Consider the following 14,468-nt stretch of genomic DNA (forward strand, 5'->3'; position numbering starts at 1 on the left):
TTATTCTTTCTCATGGTCCCTGTGGGTCAGGGACTAGAAATCAGACAGGACATTGCAGGTTCAACTCTTCTCTGATCCGCAGTGTCTGAGGCCTCAGTGAGAAGAGCCAAAGGCTGAAGTCTGAATCATCTGAGAATTCATTTACTCACTTGTCTGTTCATTTACTCACTTGTCTGGCAGCTGCTGGTGATTATCTGTTGGGGCCTGATGAAGGCTGTTGACTGGAACATCTACACATGGCCTCTCTGTGTGGCCTGAGCTTCCCCACAATATGGTGCTTGGGCTCCAAGGGCAAGCATAAGCTAGATGCGGCAGGGGGTTGGGAGTGGGAGGGAGAGGCTACACCGAAGTGTTGGGGTTAATGGAGAGCATGAAATCAGCCATAATACCTGTCTTGCTAAAATGTTATCACCGAGGCTACTGAGGGAAGGTTTTGGAGAAGGGCGTAGGCCGTTGGAATGCCGCAGGGAGTTCCTTCCCAAAACTTTCCTCGCCCTAACAGTTGCCCTGTGATCTAAGAGACGTAGGCATTGTCCCTTAGGCTACGTTTAGCAGAACTCGTAGAACACGCAGATTGACATATCTTTCCCGTAAACAGATCCTCCCAGTTTCAGTAAGACCCCTCGTCACACATCATGTGCTTGGGGAACAGTGATAAGGATTTGTGATTATCCTGAAGGACCAATAAAGCGGGCGCAAAGAAGAGCAAAGGGTCTTCGCCTCTGAGCGTTGACCCCCTTGCCTTCTCCTCTCTTTCACAGCTAAGTTTGGAGTAATCTTTCATCCTTTGGTACAGGGATTGCTGGCCACTCCCGGCACTGAAGCTGTTTTGTCTTTTATGATCTAGCCTCCGAAATCTAGCCTTACTTCACCCATATTGGAATGGTCAGGGAAGTTGTAGAGACTGGAAAAGAGCAAATGATCAACTCCACCTGTCAGTAGAGGCATGTGAATGTCACAGAGCGTGTGGGTTGGGATACGTATTGGTGCAGCCATCTCTGAAAATACAACTTACCAACCTACCAATAATCGGAAATAATAAAATTATACTTGAAACCATGCAAATTTGGAGGGTCTAAAGGACTCTATAATCCAATTATTCAGAAATCCAACGCTTTGGAGAAAAAACTCTGGAGTCCCTGAGAAGTAAATGGTCTGAGTGAGGCCATTCAATGGGTTATTCTAGGGTCAGGAGTCAAACTCAGGTTTGCTGAATTTTGATTCTGTAATAAGTTATTGTACAAATATCCCATTAAATGTGTCTGAGTTTGTTCATTGATTAGAAAAAGGGCTTAATGTATTTAAAACCATCCACCTGTGTAAAAGAAATACAATGCTTACATAAGAGAAATCTGAATTATGGAAACTAATATTGGGGCAGGATGTTTCCCAGCTGGGGTTAAAAAGATATAGGTGTGTCTGATAAACAGGCCAGCTTGTGACTTCCCTGACGTCTGCTTGCATAAACTAGATGTAAGGGGTGGTTTTCAGCAAGAAAGAAGAGTGGAGAGGACAGTGTAGTGTCTGTATCTCAACCCTGTTCCACGCAGTTTCCTGTTTGAGCTTGAAGAAGTCCAAGAGCTGAAGCAAAACTTTTTCAAAGGAATCTGTAAGACTCAGAGTAAGGAGGGCTACTTTGGGTCCTGGGTGATGCAGTACAGCCAGGATTGGGAGAGGGGCAGTCCCCATTTTAAGTACGGGACACGATGGAAGGAACACATTGCTATTTGACATATTGAGGTTTTGTAGGTTTGGGGTAATAATAAACATCTCCTGGATAGAGAACCAGCATTTTCAGAGAGGTTGTGGGGCAATTACAATATTGAAGTACTTTCTCTAGTGGGTTGTGAGTCAGTGGACAGGAGTAACAGGCCAGGACAGACCACAGTGAAGGACAGTTGGTGCCCATGTGTTACACAGCGTCTGAGGAATCCTTGCAAAACTAGGATCAATTATTGCAGGGGCCAGAAAGGGGATGGTCAAAGTCAAGTAATGCTTACGTCTTGTAGTTGTGTTGTGAAGAGGGACAGTAAAATTGACGGATAAGAGCTAATGTAGCCTCATGTGAACCTGCAGGCAGAGAAGGTCTCTGAAAGTTTGGATCACACTAATAAACTATCTATAATTAACATTTAATTAGCAATGATTTTATTTGACTTCTCAGAATTTTGATGGGCATCTGGAGGAATGATTTTGGATAACTTATGTCTAAAAAAAAGGAACTGTTTACTTTCTCTCCTTTTCATTCTGAGTCAAGCAGAAGCATTATAAAATTACTCCATTTATCACCCTTTTCAAAAACATTGAGTGAAGTATTTGACTCTTTGAAAACATCATTATAGGGTTTTTGTTGAAATGTAGAGATCCACAGCCTCTTCCATTTTGTTTTTATCTATTTATTTATTGTTTTGTTCTTTGCTATTTCCAGAACCTGACCTTTCTTCTCTCACTTCTAAGTCTTCTCTCACCCAAAATCCAGGGTAGTTTTGGGAGTTTGCAAAAATCACAAAAATGCAGTTGGAATGGCTTGCACAAGTGGAATGGGATTGAGTAGGTAGGGGATGATGGATAACTTGTTATCAGAAGTTTAGGCTCAAACCCCAGCTTTGCCATTGACCGACTACGAATTCAGGCCTCAGTTACCTCACCTGCAAAGTGGGGATTTTACACACACACACACACACACACACACACACACACACACACACACACTATCTCTAGTAGCTTTGTTATTAAGTGAACTAGTACAGAGAAATGTATAAAGCACATTATAAGAACTCCCATTACCTAGCTCATATGAGAGTTATGAGTCAAGTTTTCTTTTTTTTAAAGCACTAACTAGATAGAACCAGTGTGCCCAGCAACTCCCTTAATCTCTGCTCACATGCTCTTCTTCTACAAGAGATCATCTGTGTCTAAAAATCTTTCTTGAGAAGTGGAACACAGATAATAGGATAGTTTCAAATGAGCAGAGGGGTAAAACAACCAAGCTCTGGAAAGCAATAACCAACCTTTTATTTATTACTGAGACATTTTAGGCATAAAAGTGAATGTGAACCAGCTTTATTTCCCCTGGGCTTAGAAAAGTCTCCTTCTAATCCTTTACAGCAAAAATTATCAGAGGTGACTCCTGGCTGGTAATTCAGAGCTCTCAGTATTTTTAGCCCTGGAAAGCCAGTGAAGGGATTGAGATTGTGAGAGCAGTGTCACAGGTCAGTTCAACTTTCTGGCCTACTAACATTCCATTCGAGTGCGGTATGCCAGCTAGTGCTCCTACAGCCGATGAGCGGAAGGAAGGGAGGAAGGGAGGAAGGAAGGAAGGGAGGAAGGAAGGAAGGAAGGAAGGAAGGAAGGAAGGAAGGAAGGGAGGGAGGAAGGGAGGGAGGGAGGAAGGAAGGGAGGGAGGAAGGAAGGGAGGAAGGAAGGAAGGGAGGAAGGAAGGACGGAAGGAAGGACGGAAGGAAGGAAGGGAGGAAGGAAGGGAGGAAGGGAGGGAGGAAGGAAGGAAGGAAGGAAGGGAGGGAGGAAGGGAGGAAGGAAATGAAGATAGAAAGAAAAGGAGAAAAAGAAAGAAAGAAAGAAAGAAAGAAAGAAAGAAAGAAAGAAAGAAAGAAAGAAAGGAAGAAGAGAGAAAGAAAAGAAAGGAAGGGAGAAAGAGAGAGAGAAAAGAGAAGAGAAGAAAAGAAAAGAAAGAGTCAAGACAAGACCTACCGTATAAATGGCAATCACTCGGAAAGCATTGCTTGCAACAGCGCTACAGAAAGAATGATGGAAATAAATGGTGGGGGGACGGAAATAACTAACTGATCCCTGGCATCAAGGTTATGATTAAGGATTTCACAGAAAGGGAAGAGATGTTTGACATAATGCAGTTTTTCCTAATTTTAGTCATTCCACAAGCTACCCTCCCAATTTTGTCACATCCACATACTTCCTATAGTATTATTTGCTTAATATATGTTTTTAAACAAAGCCACTTTTTAAAATCTTACATGCATTTAGATAGGAAACTTTATTCATCACTGTAAATGGAAAACCAGAATAATTTGCCACGAATAGCCATTTTTTAGCTATAAAAAATAAATACCGTGAAAACAGAGCAACATTACTAAATTCTGGTTCGATGTTGTCTACAGAAGATCCTGACCTTCAGGCAGCCCTGCTACCTTTTTTGTGAAAAATGGAAGTTGGCAAATGCTGGAGGGATGTTAGAAATACTTGCTCCAAACTGACACCACTTGTTTGAGACCATTAGACAAACTGAAAGAGAATTGGAAAAGGAAGCAACTTTCTCACCATGTTATTGATTCAATAAATATTTATTGGGTCAGTGTTATTTAAATCATGTCTACAAACATGATAGAAATGTTTAGGATAGAAATAATAGGAATTTCATGATAGAAATCTAGAAACGATCTCTATCTGCACTTGTCCCATATTTTGGGAATGGTGTATTGGTTAAGAAGGTGGTCTGAGTGTTGGATCCACACGGATCTAAATCCTAGCTTTGTCATGTAATGGCACAGCGACCTTGCAAAGGCCGGTTTACCACTATAATCCTGTTTCCTCATTTGCATTTAAGAAAATACTTAGCACTTTCAATCAATTTTGTTCTGATGATAATGATGATGATGATATGTGAATATCAATGTACAGGATGAGACTATATGTATTTTGCTATTGTTTTCTTAAGGTGTTGTCTGCAGCTTGTCAAGCAAATAGATTTTAACTGAATTCGGTTTATTTGGTTTAATCATCCATCCACACGATTTACCCTTGCTTCATCCCCCTTCTTCTGGCCATCTGAGTACAGCTCTGGTTATTTCTTTGCTCCTTCCCCTTCCTTTGGCTCTTTATTGTGGTTGCGCCTTAAGCTTCAACTTTGAGCCTCTCCTCATTGTTTCTGTCATTCCTCACAACCTGTTTACTTAGAAGCCTGAACAATCTCTTGTATGAAAATGACTCCAAAAATCAGCATCTCCAGATCTGCCCTTCATCTGTTTATAGCCCCAGTTTCAATATGATATTCGGCAGGTTTCCTCATTTTAGATTTAACACACATAAAATCAGCTCGTATGTTTCATCCTCCTCTTGTCAAGGCTCCCAGTGTTTACCAGTTTCTTAGGATACTGGAGCTAAGTGTGTGTGCTTTAGGGTCAGAATACTCTAGAATCTTAGCTCTACAATTTACAAATTTCACTGAAAATTACTTGTCAGTAAGAGCTCACTAAATAAACAGATACATATATTTGGATATATATATTTTTTTGTAAATTCATATGTGTGTATATTTGGTCAAAACTTCCCAATACTTCAAGAGAAACGGAGAGTGGAAGAAATATCCATAAAGAAATGTAGCTAACATTCATTTTACGTTGAATTTTATTACCTTGCTGACCACTCTAAAGGGAGGAGTTAACATCAGTGGAAAACAAGGGGAAGGATAAAGCCTATTTATGTGTTCTTTCATGTACTTTCTCGTGAAATGTAGTTCTAAAATTGATTCACATTAGTTTAGATAAGTCTCAGCGTGCTGAAAAGGGGCTTACGTACCAAAGAGCAGGGACGGACGAATGACTGTGATTGAACTCTGGAAAAGATCAGAAGAGGGAGATGCACGTTAGGTCAGGTGTTAGTGGCAAGCTTTTAAGAGAATAAGTGATTTGTAAAATATTTATAGGGTAATTCTGTCAAAGGTGAGAAAATATGAGAGGTAATCTGGGCAAAATTCATTAAGTGTGAATATTACAGCAAAAGTCTACAAAGATTTGGGGGACAATTTCCACTGCTCTTTGAAAACAGATCACCTTGTGCACTGTTTTAGCTCATGTGTGGACACCAAATACATATGGTCTCTGTCCTGAACAGCTTAAAAGGTAAGTTTAATGGCTTTAAGGAGTATGACAGAATGTAGTGCTTGAAGCATATTGAATAGAGTAACAAAAATATATGCAGCCTAACTTCGTGACATGAAGAAAGCAAAACGGGCCAATCCCTCTTGTACGTACATAGGAAACTTGTATATGTTGTAAAGTTGGTGCAAAATGACTGTCCATGATTTTTATTTAAGTAAAAACGATTACGGGAAAATTGCACTACATCCAGAAGATCCATTAAATAGTGCAGACCGATTTTATAAGTGGATGCAACTAGCATTCTTTTAAATTGTAGGTTCTTCAAATTTTGACTTATAAACATTTAGGAGGAATACAACTGCGGTAGATAGCTTTTGGGGTGTCTGCTCACATAAATACCTCAGTTCCCTGCTTCTCTGATGTGGTGGTCCTCTGGCAGGCTCTGTGTAAAGTGGGCTCCCATCCTCTGACCATACTGACCCCCATGCTGGGCTCTCTTCTCATGCTCTGCCAGGCCAGATGCCTTCCCTGAAATTTGCATTTGGGGTCAAGAGGGAGCAAGGGTCTGGTCTCTCTCGGGGGTGGAACTATACTAGGTAAACTCTGGAGATAAGCACATACACTGTCATTCAAATTAGGAAGTAAAGAGAAAGAAGGAAGATGCGCCGAGAGCCCTAGAGAGGTAGAGATGGAATTTCGCCTTGGAGTCTGGGGGCTGTCAGCTCTTTCTTCCTGTTCTTTCTGAGCTACTACTTTTGTGCTCCTGGGTTCTATAGGACCCCCTGTATCTTTATATACTCCATTTGAAAAAAAATTTTTTTTACTTGAGTTAGGTGTAATGGAAACTGAAGAGGCCTGAACCAACATCTCCTGTATCTACTGCACTTTCAGTGGAATATCAGAACTACTTAATGTAGATTTGGAAATGTTCAGTGAAATCTAAAACACATTGGAAGTACTCAGTTACTTATAAAAAATGATTAAGTGAAAAGGATATGTAGGATACCTACGGCAAGTAAAGTATTAAATGAGTAATAGTGTTTCAAATATATAAATAGAATTTATGTCATCCATAGCAAATAACAAAGAGAAATAATATAAACAGAAATATAAAATACATCTCATGAGAAATGTTGCAGTATATTAGATGATAAAATCCCTGACAAAGGTAGAAGAATCTTCAGATTGATACAACTACCAACCATACAGCACATAGATGTGGAACATTAAGATTTCAGAGAATGAAAGATGCCACATAAATTCACTCTGCCATATTCTTATTGGACCTGTATATGTTTTTATATGAGTAGTACGTGCTAATTTTGGAAAATACACATACCTTTAAAGGGCATAAAATCATACTTCTGTTATCACCAAGATATCTACATTAGTAATATTTATGTATATGTCCTCTCAATCTTTTCATCACTTTAGAACTCATTTTGCAGTATTTATGTCCAATTATGCTCATATTTTATTATATTTTGTAATAATTGACAAAAACCACAGTGATCATTTCTAATATTTAATGTATTAAATAAAACACATGGTATCTTCCCTAAACAATTAGAATAATTTCTTGGGTGTTCAGAATGATTTGATAATTACCTAGCTGTTTTCAAGGGATGAGGCAAGGTTAGGTTTCCCTACTCCTCCGCCATCTTAACTCCTTCCCCCTAAACAGTCAGAATGAAATCTCTATGAGGACAAGGACTCCATCGGTCTTACTGCTGCCTAACCGTGCCTAGCCCCTAAGTAAATACATGTTGTTAAAATGATATTTGAATAAATAATCTAATTCAAGGACACACATATACAAAACATGGAATCAAGTTTTGTTAATAGTCATTTTAATAATAAAAATACGGATTCATAGTGTCATACATAGGATTGCAGGTTTGGTTCGAACTTCATAGCACTTACTACAATTGTAATTAATTAACTTTGAATATATAACTTAATGTTTTTATCCTCAGATAGACTAAACTCCAAAGGCAGGGCCCATGACTGCTGATATTACCTGCAGCTCCTGGCGCAATGGTTGGCTTATAGTGTGGGTTTAATAAATCCCTGTTGAATGAATAACTGGTTTATTCATCTAGCCTCAGGGTTCTTATAACTTCCTTTTATTTGTTGAATCCTTCATTCAAATTAAATCTTTCATCAAAATGCAATGTGTAAAGCAAGTTAAAGTAGTGCTATTCAGCTTTGCGTGGCCTTGGAGGTCTAGATTCCACGTTCCTCACCCTTCTCCTTGCCCTCTACTATGGTTCTTGCGGCACCAAGTGGAGCCACTAGGCCTCCTTAGAAAATCCTTTGACAAACCACTGAACCGGTCTAACCACTTGGGTTCCTTTCTATGATGTGCAGTTGTAGAGGCTTAAGCACTTCCATCCCTGGGCAACTCACTCTGTTCTGAGCTTTCCTGTTTCCTTGCTGGCCTGCCTCTAGATTAAGATTATTATATTAAGATGAAATCTTCTCTTTAGTCCTTACAACTACTCTCTGGGGCTGACAACAAATCTAAATTTTCTTGTACATGTGTCTTTCAAATTTCTGAAAGTCACTATTACAGTTTTGGCGGGTTTTTTGCCCCCCTTTCCCTTTTTTCTTCCTTGTTTTTTCATATTGCTTATATTTTGATTATATTGACAATAGAACAATATTTTACCGAAAATAAAAGTAAATTACTAGCATAAAGTATGATGTAATACAACAGTGTTACAACTTGTGTTTTTGAGATATTTAAAATGTAACAAAAATTATAAATAATAATATAAAAACATCCATATTCTTACTACTCAAGGAAGAGTAATGTATTGTCATAATTGCTTCTATTCTTTTATTAAAGAAATAAACTTTACCGGGGCTTCTGCCTTTTTTTTTTTTTTTTTTTTAAACCTGGCATTACATTGTTGAGATCTACCCAAATTTACACAGAGAGAGCTCTAGTGTATTCCTTTAGACTGGCTAGAGCATTTCATTTTATGAATATACCACTTTTTTTTTTTAAACCCATTTACTCTCAATTGAATATTGGAGTTGTTCTCATTCTTCTATTTTAAAGCAATGTGTCAATGAATCTCTCTCCCTGGAATAAGTATCTAAAAATGGAAATGTTCAACCATAGTATATGCACATTTTCAGTTTTGCTAGATATTGCCAAAATACTCTCCAAAGTGGTTGTATGAACTTCGAATCTTTGAGCAGTGTATTAAAGAATCAATTTCCCCATATTCTTGTCAACATTTAACATTCTTTACTAGCTTTTGCCACTGGGTTAGATAAAAGTGGAATTTTAATTAATTCATTCATTTTTAAGATTTATTTATTTATTTTAGAGAGAGAGGGAAGGGGGGGGCAGAGGGAGAGAGAGAATCGTCAAGCAGGCTTTGTGCTCAGCCTGATGAGGGGTTCAATCCCACAACCCTGAGATCATGACCTGAGCTGAAATCAAGAGTTAGCCGCTTAACTGACTGAGCCACCCAGGCACTCCGAAAGTGGAATTTTATTGATAGCCCATTGTTTTAATCACTATGTTGTATACCTGAAACTAATATAATATTGTATGTCAACTACATTTCAATAAAATTTTTAAAAATTCATTTTTGTGGTTATTGATATGGTTAAACATATTTACATATTTATTGATTATTTAGATTTCATTTTTGTATATTGCCTATTCAGGTACTTTGCCCATTTTTCTCATAGGATTTTTACCTTTTTCTTAATGACTTGTAGTAATTCATCATGTTACAACTTGCTTCTATTCTTACTCCACATATGTATCTGACTAATATATCTTAGTACACAGTGATCTACTTCATTTTTTTGGTAATGTCTACATGGCACCCATTATAACTTATTTAAATAGTCCCTCATTGATGGACATTTTGGTTACCTTCAGGGTTTTGTTATTACAAATAATACTGGTACCTCATTGTTGTTACAAATAATCCTGGTACCACAGTCTTTAATCTTGCTCATTGAATATTTATGCCTCTCCACCTTCTGACGCCTGGTGATTGACTTCCTGTGTTGCCATATGTTCAGTCCTGGCAGAGCATTTATTTCCTGTGTGAGATTCTCCAGAGCTTTTTACCCTTACTGCTTCAATCAGCAATGTTACTGATGGTTAATGCTCTGTCAAGATTCTGAAATGAGGATAACCATTATGATCAGAGACCTTCCTCCCCACCCTCCAAACACCTACACTGGACATATAACATGAAAGAAAAATGAACATTTTTTCTTTAGAAAAATTAACTTTTTTTTTTTTTAATTAAAAGCCACTAGTATTTTGTGGTTGTTTATTGTCATGGAAATGACCTGGTCTGTCCTGATGGCCACACCCTACTGCTTGTATTCACTAGTTAAGAAACTTAAAATAATAAAATGAGGTTCATCTGGCATGATTTAGAATCATAGAATTCTGAAGTTAATCTTTAGAGGTTAGCTATTTCAGTTACTCTTCCTCCTAAAAATTTATCTCCTAAGTCATATGTTCTAGAATCATGATTAATGGGTTAACAGCAAATTCCCTTGTCTTTAGTTTGTGAAACTCCACTCCTTTTGTTTATCTATACATCAGTTGATGGACATTTGGATTGTTTCCACTTATTGGGTATAATGAATGATGCTGCTATGAACATCAAATACAAGTTTTTGTGTGGACATTAGTTTCCATTTCTCTTGGATATATATATCCAGGAGTAGAATTGCTGAGTCATATGGAAACTCTATTTTTAACTTTTTGAGAAACTGCCAAACTGTTTTCCAAAATGGTTGCACAATTTTACATTCCCACCAGCAATGTATGAAGATTCCAATTTCTTCACATCCTCAACGTTTGTTATTGTCCATCTTTTTAACTATACCCATTCTAGTGGGTGTGAAGCATCTCATTGTGATTTTGATTTGCAATTCTCTAATGATTACTGATGTTGGGCATCTTTTCATCATTTATTGTCCATTTGTATACCTTCTTTGAAGAAATGTCTGTTTAAATGCTTTGCTCATTTTTGAGTTGTCTTTTCACTATTCAGTCAGTAGAGTTCTTTACATATTCTTGCTTCAAACCCCTATTTTCTCCCTTTCTGTAGATTCTCTTTTCATTGTCTTGGTGGTGTCCTTTGAAGCACAACAGTTTTAAATTTGATGAAGTCCACTTTATCTAATTTTTCTTTTTTAGCTTATACTTTGGATGTCATATCTATTGCCTAACCCAAGGTCATGGAGAATTTGGTTCTACTTTTTCTAGAGTTTTATATTTTTAGCTCTTATATTTAAATATATGATTTAGTTTGGGTTAATTTTTGTGTAAAATGTAAGGAACTTACTTTTTTGCATGTGGATATCCAGTTGTTCCAGCATCATTTATTTTAAAGACTCTTTTCCTGTTCTTAAAACTGGAAATAATTTTGCTTGTTTCCAGGCTTCTACCACGTTTCCTGATGAGCTCAACAGTTGTCAGGGCTCCCTGGCATTGGCTCATCTAAGTCATTCACAGGTTATTTTAGTATTCTCTGGGATGTTAATGGCTTAAGATCAAAAGATTTAATGTGCTTTAGAGTGACTAGGTATTCTTAAAATCTCACCTTTAATTGTGGTTCCTATTCCTATTTTTCCACATTCTATCCTTTTTCACTCTGAACCACTTCCTTCACTGAAATAAGGACAAAACAGAAGTGAATGGATTGTCTCTCTCTTCTGTTAACTTACACCATTGACTCCAAATAAATTTATCTCCTCCTTTTTATTCTCTTGTACCTAGCAAAGCTCTCTTTCTCTTTTAAAAATATATTTGAGAGAGAGAATGAGAGAGAGCAAGGGGAGGGGAGGGGTGGCGGAAGGAGAGGGGAAGAGGGAGCCTGATGCTGGGATCAATCCCAGGACTCTGGGCTCATGACCTGGGCGGAAGATTAACACTTAACCAGATGAGTCACTCAGATGCCCTGCTTTGCAAAGCTCTGCTATCATCCTTAGGATTTCCCCCAAATTTACGCTAATTGCAGACTTTACATTTTCTGTAAATTGATGATTTATCTTATTAAAAATGAAAATAATAATAATAATTATTATTTTTGGTTTAGTCAGCTGCTACCATTTTCCACGGCACTAACTTATCTATACAGACCTTAATTCCAATTAAAAATTTTGGATGTGAAGGAAATTAGTATAATCTATACTTTTAACTTTTTACTTTGAAAAATTTCAAAGAGAAAAGTTACAATATAATGAGCACCTCCAATTAGATTCACCCATTTTAAACATTTTGCCACATTTACCTTGTCTCCCTCTTTAATACACATACACATATATGTGTATATATTAATTTCACATATATATATTATATATCTACATATACATTTTTTCTGAATCACTTGGAAATAAGTTGTAGACACCACAACTACTCAGCCTAAAGCCATAAAAGCTTTGGTATGAAATTTCCAAGATTAAGTATTATACCACAAAATATCTTTCTTTTTTTAAGATCCAAAATTCCAATTTGTTGTTACATCTTTTGAGTCTCTTTAATATGCAGATTTTTTTTTTTTTTTTAATTATATTGGCTCAATGAACAGTCCAGGCCAGGTTTCTTACAGAATATGCCACATTCTGGGTTTATCTGCCTGTTTCTTCCTGTTTGACTTGTTCCAATATCCTCTATATCCTTTAAGTTTTTGCTTATATCTAGACCAGGGCTGCTCAACCTTGGCACTATTGACATTTTGGGCCAGATAATTCTTGTGGGGAAGCTGTCCTGTCCATTGTATAATTTTAGCAGTATCCATTAGATGCAGTAACAACCCCACTCTCCCAGGTTATGACAACTGAAAATGTCTCCAGGCATTGTCAAATGTGCCCACTTGGGTAAGGGGTGGGGATCCAGCTCCTGTTGGGAACTACTGTATAGAAGCTTTATTAGATTCAGGTTAAACAATTTTGGCAAGTATATTTCCTAGATGATGTTGTGTATTTCTAATTGCACTGCATCAGTAAGCACATAATATCAGATTGCCCCATTAGTGATTCTAGCTTTAGTCATTTGTTTAAGGCAGTGATTTTCTTTTTTAAGGTAAAGGTACATTTTTTTTTCTTTTGTAGTAATTAAGTTATGGCTTGATACCTTGAGACTGTGTGAAGATCCTGAAGATCTTTCACCAGGGGCTTTTAGCAACCTTTGATGAACTTTGCCTGAATCAATTGTGAATGATTCAGAAAATGGTGGTTTTCTAATTCTATCAATTGGTCTACATTTGTTCTCTGGTATATCTCTGAAAGAAAAGCTTTCATCCTTTCTCCTTTATTTCTTTTTAAGATTTTATTTTTAAGTAATGTCTACACTCAGTGTGGGGCTTGAATTTACAACCCCAAGATCAAGAGTCACATGCTTTACCAACTGAGCCAGCCAAGGCACCACTTGTTTTTAGTGCCATTCTGAAAACACGCATTTTACCTATTTTTTTAATTTAATAAATTATCGTCATTGTTTTTGATGGTAATATTGTCCCAAATTTTTCCAGTGGGACTCCTCAACCCATTCTTTAAAACACTTCTTAAAGTAAGGGGATATAAGTGTTTCATGGAGCATTTTATTAAAGTTATTTAAGCGTTATGCAATGGTAAATTCTTACTACACTGCACCATGAGAACAAACATGTAAGGGATTCACATTTAACCACTGAAGAATTCTGATACTAGGACAGCATAGTTAACAACTTACACTAATTGCAAAATGTAAATAATTGCTAAGAGTAGATCCTATTTAACAACCAATAAAAATTATTAGCAATTTGAGTCATCTATTTACCTTCAGAATGGCGAATCTTTTCCTGACTCCTGGATAACTGGTACCATTAAATTGAAATTTACTTGTAGCATGTGTATGGTCTAAACACAGTATACTACTGCAAATTGCAGGGAATAGGATGGAATTTCTGATTCTAAGTACCTGAAAATACCTTTCATTAAAATAAGTACCTAAGCAATGTGCTTGAAAACATATTTCGATGGCATTAGAAGCATCGCGATTTTAAAACTATGACTTGGGAAGCCCAAAAGGAGTTTCCCGACTAAAAGGAGAAGAATTTGTATTGAGTTTTAGCTCCACCCATGGTAATTATTTCCTTCCTTCTGTAACTATCAATTTCCTCCCCAATTCCAGGAGCGGCTCTGTCCAGTTCCGCAGTCTCTGCTCTAAGTCTGTGTTTGTGATGATGGTTTCAGATAAGGCGGCGGCGGGTGATGGGGCTTAAGTTCTCGGTTTCTCCCCGTGACTTGACACTGGAGGCCGGAGCCACACAGAAGCGTCTTTATTCCGTGCAGCCGCAGAGGTGGAAAACCATGGAGGGCGGAGCAAACTTTTAGGGCGTGTCTCCCCGGCCAGCAACCTCTTCCACCTGCTCCTCTCCGATTGGCTGTCGTAAGTCTCAGCTGTCCAATCGTGCTGAAGCGTCCAACGCGGCGTTCGGCGGCGCCGCCGCGCAGGCTCACTCGGGGACCCGTCCCCGCGCTTCAGCGCTCCTGAAAGCCAGAGAAGGACACCGGCGAGGCTGTGGAGCTAGCTGGTCCGGGTTATGCCGATGCCAACGTCACAGGGCCGCGCTGGGA

Source organism: Ursus maritimus, unplaced genomic scaffold (assembly GCF_017311325.1).
Source record: "Ursus maritimus isolate PB19 unplaced genomic scaffold, ASM1731132v1 scaffold_10, whole genome shotgun sequence".
NCBI classification, from domain to species: Eukaryota; Metazoa; Chordata; class Mammalia; order Carnivora; family Ursidae; genus Ursus; species Ursus maritimus.